Source organism: Pleurodeles waltl, chromosome 8 (genome assembly GCF_031143425.1).
Source record: "Pleurodeles waltl isolate 20211129_DDA chromosome 8, aPleWal1.hap1.20221129, whole genome shotgun sequence".
In the NCBI taxonomy this organism is placed as follows: domain Eukaryota; kingdom Metazoa; phylum Chordata; class Amphibia; order Caudata; family Salamandridae; genus Pleurodeles; species Pleurodeles waltl.
The window spans coordinates 1,484,816,349-1,484,825,411 of NC_090447.1; the positions used below are offsets into that span (position 1 = coordinate 1,484,816,349).

General features: G+C 44.5%; 1 long non-coding RNA gene across 1 annotated transcript; it reads right to left on the minus strand.

Annotated features, from left to right (window-relative positions):
* Positions 1 to 285: 285 nt before the first annotated feature.
* On the minus strand, positions 286 to 4,456 carry LOC138249264 (uncharacterized). Its single transcript, XR_011194815.1, has 3 exons — positions 4,387 to 4,456; positions 2,440 to 2,590; positions 286 to 358 (listed from the first exon to the last, which is right to left on the minus strand). It is a non-coding gene; the product is annotated as an uncharacterized lncRNA (long non-coding RNA).
* Between the last annotated feature and the right edge of the window lie 4,607 nt (positions 4,457 to 9,063).

Sequence of the window (9,063 nt, forward strand, 5' to 3'; positions counted from 1 at the left end):
AGGTTGGAGAAAACGGCGAGGAGGAGGTCGGAGGAAACAGCGAGGTAGAGGTCGGAGAAAACGGCGAGGAGGAGGTCAGAGGAAATGGCGAGGAGGTGGTCGGAGAAAACAACGAGGGGAACGAAGACGGGGGAAGGCTTCATACAAAACAAATAGTAGAGATTCACCAAGAAACTAAAATAATTTACGGAAGAAAAGGAGCACAGAAAAGCACAAGAAAGAAGACAGAAAGAGAGAAAGACTAGAAAGAGAGGAAAGAGCAATACCTTTCAAAAAGACAAATGTACCTATCAAAACGGGCTCCTTATTTTTTCTCCCTCTCATGGTGGACGATCTTCTGGATTCCTGAGACGCCAACCTGAAACAGAAAAAAATACAAAATAAGGAACCGGGAAGAACGAAAGGAAGAACACAGGCTACAGACATACAGACAAGTAGAAATAGAGAAAAATAAATAAAAGGAGAGACATTTATTGGAAAAGACAAATAAAAAGAGAAACAAATGTAAACTTAATTTGCATACTTACATATCCATTTGTACTTACCTGTCACAAGTGGTGTCAGAAGTGGAATTTTAACCTTCCTACAGACAGGATAAGTAACATGGAAGAGAAGCCGAGCTTGGCAGACATGATAGCACAATTAGCGGAAGGCCAAAGACATTTACAACTTGTGTGTGAGGAACAGATTAAAGAGGCTAAGTAACATCGTGATGCTTTACAAACTGCTTTGAAAAGCCAAGCTACGATTATTGCCAATAATCATCTAGTACACTAAACCGCAATAGGGAAGCTCACAGAGACAATAGCTACAACCAGAGTACATCCGAACGTCCCTAGCACCGTATTACAGAAGTATCAGTAAAATGATGACCCGATGCATTTTTCACAAACTTTGAAAGAGTAGCAAGTTCAGCTAACTGGCCCCCAGAGCGATGGGGTCAATATATTGCTTCTTTACTGACAGGGCCACTACAGGCTGCCTTTCAAGCAGTGAACCCGGGTGGCATAACCCCCTATATAGATATCAAAAAGGTCATCCTGGAACGTGTGGGGTTAGACCAAGAAAGTTATTGAATACGGTTTCGACATACTAAATGGATAAGTTCAGAGAATCCACGTACTCTTTATTATAGGGTTCACCATGAAGCTAGCAAATGGTTATCCCCTACAGACACTAGCAAAGAAGAAATGTTTCAAGCCATAGTATTACAACAATACCTAGAAGCTCTACCTACATCCACGAGGAATTGGATCCGACAACATCCTGGCTTGGACAACTCCTCTGCGGTTGAACTAGCTTGCGCTTATCATAGGGCTCCAGACTTTCAGGGCATGAGTACCAGAACAAACTCTCCGCTACCTAAACCCTCTGCCCAGTCTTTCCCTCTAAAGCCGTTAACCGGGTCAAATCTGGAAAAACCCTACCCTTTTCGAGCTCCCTTAAAAGAACCCATGACAAACCCACAATGTTATAACTGTGCAGAATGGGGCCATATTGCACAATATTGTCCTCAAAAATGGAATCAGGGGAACCAATGGAGATAGGGATGGCCAGAGGAAGAGTATTGTGGTTAGGTAATACCACTACTCGCTATTCTACGTCCCTTCTTGTGAATCAAGAAATAAGGAAACCTCTAGTAGACTCCGGTTGCAGTCAAAGTGTCATCAATCACAAACACGTACGCCCAGAACAGTGGGTATAGGGAGAACAGGTACTTATCACTTGTGTACACGGGGATAGTAAAACATATCCAGTCGCTATCATACAGGTGAAATGGCGGGAAAAAGAAGAACATGTTGTTGTAAGAGCCATCCCAGACCTGATGGAAGAACTCATTAAGGAACTGATTATATAGCATTTCCTGAACTCTTGGATAGCCTAAAACATACTAATCAGACATAGTCCTGGTGGGCTGAAGCCCCTTTTTCAACAGAAATAGAAAAAAACTATACGAAGGGAAAGACTAAGACACAAAAATGAAAGCAAAAGAAAGCCTATTACAGGGAGGACAATGATAATAATGGACCTAAACCTAATTCCAGGAAGCCGATATTTTCGGTCACAGGACAATTTTGACAGTCTCAACGACATTATCCTACTCTCAAACAAGCCTGCCATGCTGCTCTCACCAAAAATGATCCCACGGTAGGTCCTTATTTCCACATTAAAAATTATTTTCTGTATCAAGTTATCACTCCACAAGGGAACGGGAAACCCCAATTGCTAGTTCCAAAGAACTACCAAGACCAGGCACTTCACTTAGCCCATGGGGACACGGGGAAGGACATCTAGGCAGAGAGAAGACTGAAGAGTACATAACAAAGATGTTTTATTGTCCGGGAGTATATGGTGATATAAGAAAACATTGCCAACAATGTCCCAAATGTCAATTCATTAATCCCTCACTGGATCCCAAGGTTCCCCTCCTTCCATTACCTGTTATAGAGACCCCTTTCACGCGGGTGGGTATGGACCTGGTGGGCCCATTGGTACCATCATCTATGTACACATGTGCAGTCTTCCACTGGTCACAGTCCGTTTGAACTTCTGTTCGGCAGACAACCTCGGGCGATATTAGAGATGATAGCTGAGCAGTGGGAGGAAACAGAGGAGGAGGTAAAAGATATTCTCACCTATACTCGTGAGTTAAAAGAAAGCTTGCATACAGTTTGGGAGGACATACACACCCAACTAAAAGAGACCCAGACGAGACAGAAGGCTCAGTATGACACTAGAAGTAAGGCCCGGGATCTAACTATAGGACAAAAAGTACTAATACTTCTACCTACGGCTGAAAATAAATTGTTGGCTCGTTGGCAGGGAACGTATACCGTCCTTAAAAAAGTAACCTCAGTAACATATAGGATCGAAATACCCGTAGGATCAGATAAAAGTCACATTTATCACATTAACTTGTTGAAGACATGGTATGATAAAGAAGCCCATAATGTAGATCTGTATATTACTACCTGTCCAGAGTCAGAGATACCAGTATTCCCTACCCCTCTTGAATCCGAAAAAGAAATCAAGCCAGTTTTGGTACTGACCTCACACCATCCCAACGCCATCAACTACACAAAATAGTCCATAACCACAATAGGGTATTTTCAACCAAACCTGGTAGAACCCACCTCATAAAGCACTGCATACATACCATAGCTGGAAGGGTCTCCTGACAAAGACCCTATTGCATACCAGAAGCTAGAAAGCAAGTGGTAGAAAAAGAAGTCATGGAAATGATAAAAGCAGGTGTTATTGAACCGTCTTCCAGCCAGGGGTGTTCTCCTATAGTATTAGTTCTCAAACCAGATGGTTCTATTCGGTTTTGCATAGACAACTTAATTCCCTATCACACTTCGACACCTATCCCATGCCACGCATGGATGATCTTATAGAAAGATTAAGACATGCAAAAATACCTTTCTACATTTGATTTAACTAAAGGCTATTGGCAGTTTCCCCTAGAAGCATCAGATAAGGAAAAAACAGCCTTTGCAACCCCCTCTGGTTATCTCAGTTCACAGTATTACCTTTTGGGTTGCATGGGGCTCCAGCAACCTTTCAGAGATTAATCAATATTGTGTTGCGGCCTTATCGAGACTATGCAACAGCGTATCTAGATGATATTGTAATATACAGTAAAACCTGGTAGGAACCCTTAAATCACTTGTCAGACATACTAAAAGCCCTCCAACAGGCCGGATTGACTGCTAACCTGGAAAAATGCAAAATAGCTCAGAATAGAATCAACTATTTGGGTTATGTAATAGAAAATGGAACAATCAAACCACAGATAGAGAAAGTAGAAGCCATCACACAAATACCAGCCCCAAAGAACAAGAAAGATAAAAGGGCCTTCCTGGGTATGGTTGATTATTATAGACGACTCATTCCACACTTTTCTGACATAGCCGCTCCTGTTACGGCTGGAGAAGAGACGGCCACATCAAATATCCCATTTGACTGAACTAGAAAAGCAATGGTTCTTCCATCTCAAATCCTTACTAACCACTGAGCCGATCTTACATTGCCCAGATTTTCACAAACCGTTTCAATTACAAACCAATGCTTCCAACCAGGGGTTAGGAGCAGTGCTATCCCAGGATGGGGAAGATGGCCAATACCATCTAATTGTATACATCAGTAGAAAGCTTCTACCTAGAGAAAAACATTGTCCCACATTGAAGAAAGAATGTCTTGCGATAAAATAGGCGATCAAATCACTTTGATATTACCTCTTAGGGAGGTCTTTTACCCTCCATATGGACCACGCCCCACTGACTTAGCTACCTAAACATAAGGACACTAATTCTCGAGTACTCAGATGGTTCTTATCGTTACAACCTTTTCTATTTCAGGTGAAACATCCACTAGGATCCCTACCCTCCAGTGCTGACTTTCTGTCTCGTTATTCCATCAACGTATGGCTCCAACAGCCACTCGCAAGGGGGAGTGAATGTAACGGTGTGCAAGGATCAGCGCCAGACCGGATATACCCCGGGGGCACTGCTCAGGGTACCAGAGTAGAGGTCAAACATCTAAGTCACTCCGGCTCAGTGGCGCAGGGGGCGGGGCCTCAACAACATGGAAGACGCCAAGAGGTAGGAAAAGGACGCCGGCGGGGAGACGAGAAGGAGGTCGGAGAATACGGCAAGGAGAAGGTCGGATGAAACGGCGAGGAAGAGGTCGGAGAAAACGGCGAGGAGGAGGTCGGAGGAAGCGGCGTGGAGGAGGTCGGAGAAAATGACAAAGGGGAACGAAGACGGGGGAGGCGAGATGACAACGGAGGAAAAGAAGGAAATCAGAGACGGAGAGCAGACACCAACGTTCGCATTCAGAGGACTGAGAGGAAGACCCCACAAAGGAGCCGGCCACTTTCCAGGAGGAGTATGGCCCCACTAGGTTCATGCCATGAGCTGGGGGAGGGAAGGGAAAGGCAACAAAAAGTCACAAAAGTGGGTAGCACTATCTGTGTGGTCTCTATTTTTACTTTTTTTAATAGACCTATTAAAACACTGAAAAGACAAAATGGGAAAAGGCATTGGGTGAAGTGAAAAAGTGGGGTACTAGCTGAAGAGAGAGACAGGATACTATAAAAGAAAGCATGAAAGAAGTCAGAAAACTAGAGTGATAGGGCTTCATACAAAGAAAATAGTAGAGATTCACCAAGAAACTGAATAAAATCATGGAAGAAAAGGGGCACAGAAAAGCACAAGAAAGAAGACAGAAAGAGAGAAAGAAGAATAGACAGAGAGTAAAGAGCAATACCTACCATAAAGACAAACGTACCTTTTAAAACTGGCTTCTTATTTTTGCTCCCTCTCACGGTGGACGATCTTCTGGATTCCTGAGATGCCAACCTGAAACAGAAAAAAAGAAAATAAGGAACAGGGAAGAACGAAAGGAAGAATACAGCCTACAGACATACAGACAAGTAGAAATAGAAAATAAAAAAATAAAAGGAGAGACATTTATTGGAAAAAAACAAATAAAAAGAGAAAAAAATGTAAACTTAATTTGCTTACTTACGTATCCATTTGTACTTACCTGTCATAGATCCCCTCACTGCTGATGGGGCTGGAGGGATAGATCAACTTCCATCTGTGCTTTTTCCCTGAGCCTGGGCAGGAGGTGGTGAGCAGTCAGGGTGCTCTTGTTTGGGGTGAATTGTTAACAGTGTTGAATTTCTGAACACAGATATTAGGATCAGTGCAGGCTGGTAGCACACATGTGCAATTCATTACCAATGCAGGGTAGGACAAAACAATGTTTTGCTAGTAATCACTAAGCACTCACATGAGCTGGAGCAGTGCTTAATTTGTAAACGTGTAAGTACCAGACCCAACGTTTTGTTGAGGTACCCACAGTTGGTGCTAGTGAAGGTGGGGGGTACCTAGTAGCAGGACTAGTTAGTCTTGATTCCACCTCTTGCCTTTTTAGTGCACCACCCAATAGTTCCTGCTCCTTTATCTTACCCTTGCAGCTTCTACCCTCTCCCTTTGTCATGGTTTTTGGTTTTCCTCATTTCTCCCTTGTGTGTGTATCCCCTGTTTGCTCAGGTTTACCTATTTATGAGAAAAAGAAGCACTAGTATTTAGAAATACAAAATTCAAGTTGGAGGTAAGTACATTTGCAAGTAAGTATCTAACATATGTATCAATAACACTTTGTTTCAAATTGGCAAGTTATACGTTTTTTGAATAAATAGCAATAATCTGTTTTAAAAGTTGACACTGCTATTTTCAGAAACAGTACAAGGGGGGGAAGAAAAGTTAGTGCGGTTTTGAGGTAAGTACAAGAATTACAATTCCAGTCTCCGGGGGTTAAGATGCCCACAGGTTAGGGTTCAAGTTAACCCCAAACACCCACCACCAGCAGCACAGGGCTGGCCAGGTGTAGAGATCAAAGTTGAGGTCGATTTAACATCGGCTCATCTGGAGACTGTGGGCACTCTGAATCAGGCCTGCTTGCAGGTAAGTACTGCATCTTCTGAGGGCAGACCTGGGGGATTTAGAGAAGCACCGGGGAGGGCACAGGTCTGCACCAAACACACACCCTCAATGGCACAAGGACGGCCAGGTGCAGGGTACAAACACAGCGTTGAGCTCTCAATGCTTTCCGATAGGGGGAACCCAGGAGTCACAAAGAAGCTGCAGGTGAAGTCCAGGGGATTGGTTCTGGGAAACTAAAGGCTGGACAAGGAGGGAAGGGGACACCCTCTGGATGTTGCTGCACCAATGGTCAGATTCCCTAAGGCTATGGGGGCTGCGGGTGCAAGGGTACCTTTTGGCATTGAGATTTTTAGTCTAGTTCTGTCATGGTCAGGGAGTCCTCTGGATTTAGGCTGCAGGTGTCATTGTGTTGGACAGGAGTGGTCACCCCAGGGTGGGCACTTGCTCAGAATCGGCTGGGGACCAGCTCTAGTCAGTTGGGCCACCTGGACACGGGCCGTGGGAGTCGGGTGCAGAATGCACAGGACTTGTGGATTCAGGGAGGCTCTGGAGTCCTTAGATGGAGTTTCTTCATGTACAGGGCCGCTGTCCACAGGAGTTATTGGTCTTCTGGGGTGCAGGCAGGCCTCTTGAGGATTTTCAGAGGTCACTGGTCCTGCAGCATGCATCTCCTTCTTTTAGCAGGGCTTTAGAAGCTGGAGACAGGCCAGTAGGGCTGGGGCCAAGTCAGTTTGCGTCTTCAGTCTTCTCTGCTGGGGGGCAGCTAAGCGGTCCTTCTTCTTTCTTTTTTCTTCTTGTGAGGTTGCCAGTAGTCAAGGGTCGCTCCGGGGTGTGGGGGGCAAATTTTTTTTTTAGGCCATTTCTGCCCCCCCTGGGGGCAGATCGGCCTATTGTTATTAGGCCAATCTGCCCCCAGGGGGGGCAGAAACCTCTAGGCACCAGGGCAAAAAAAAAAAATTGGTGTTTTATTTTTTGTTTGTTTGTTTTTTTAGAGATGGGGAGCAACACCCCAAATAAATGGGTCCAAAGTTGTTCTGCCCATTAGTGGGCAGATGGGGCAATTACCCCTGATCCACACCCCGGGGGGCAGAAAGTCTACTAGATGCCAGAGAATTTTAAAAAAACAAAAATTATTGGGGTGGTGGCTACCAACCAGTATGGGCCTGGTTACGCCCCCACCTCAACTGAAGGGGGTAACAGTCTTTCAGCTCTTTCCCGCACTCTAAAACATCTTATCCCACAGCAAGCAAGAAGGCAGTTGATTATTTTGGGTTTTAGTTTTACATTTGGGCCATGAGAACTTGGCTTACTCTCAAAATCGTCCCACTTGGAATGGTGAGGGCTGCACTTTATGGACTTTGGGACGCTGCCATGTAGAAAAATCCACAAGACCTAGACACATCTGAAAACTAAACATCTGGGTGATTCCAGACTGGTGTGTTTCACATGCACCCCGCACCATTTTTGTACCCACAATCCCCTGCAAACCTCCAACTTTGCTGGAAATCTTACATTTTTCCCACGTTTTTGTGATGGAACCTTCCAGAATCTGCAGAAATCCACAAAATTCCTAACACCCAGCATTGTCTCATCTATATCGATAAAAATTCTGCTGCACTTGTCAGCCTAAAAATGTTTTTTTGCAAACTGCCCTTTTGGACCCCCTTTGTTCCCCCTCAATATCGACATGTTTTTGGCTCTTCCCTTTCACAAGCACTTGGCCCACCTACACAAATGAGGTATCATTTTTACCGGGAGACTGGGGGGAACATTGGGTGGTATGAAATGTGTCCCAGTCCGGTGATCCCACACAGAAATGTGGGAAAAATTTGATTTGTTAGCTAAATTTGAGGTTTGGTGAGGATTCTGGGGAAGAAAACATTGGGGGATCCACGCAAGGCACACCTCACTGGACTCCCTCAGGTGTCTAGTTTTCAGAAATGTCAGAGTTTGGTAGGTTTCCCTAGAAGGCTGCTGAGGCCAAGACCAAAAACGCAGGCGCCGCCCTGCAAAAACAGGTTGTTTTGTATTTGATAATTTTGATGTGTCCACGTTGTGTTTTGAGCCATTTCCTTTCGTGGGCGCTAGGCCTACCCACACAAGTGAGGTACCATTTTTATCGGGAGACTTGGGGGAACGCTGGGTGGAAGGAAATTTGTGGCTCCTCTCTGATTCCAGAACTTTCTGTCACCGAAATGAGAGGAAAAAGTGTTTTTTAGCCAAATTTTGAGGTTTACAAAGGATTCTGGGTAACAGAACCTGGTCAGAGCCCCACAAGTCACCCCATCTTGGATTCCCTAGGTCTCTAGTTTTCAAAAAAGCACAGGTTTGGTAGGTTCCCTAGGTGCCAGCTCAGCTAGAGGCCAAAATCTACAGGTAGGCACTTTGTAAAAAACACCTCTGTTTTCTGTCAAAAAGTGTCCACGTTGTGTTTTGGGACATTTCCTGTCGCGGGCGCTAGGCCTACCCACACAAGTGAGGTATCATTTTTATTGGGATACTTGGGGGAACATAGAATAGCAATACAAGTGTTATTGGCCCTTGTCTTTCTCTACATTTTGTCCTTCCAAATATAAGAGAGTGTGTAAAAAAGACATCTATTTGATAA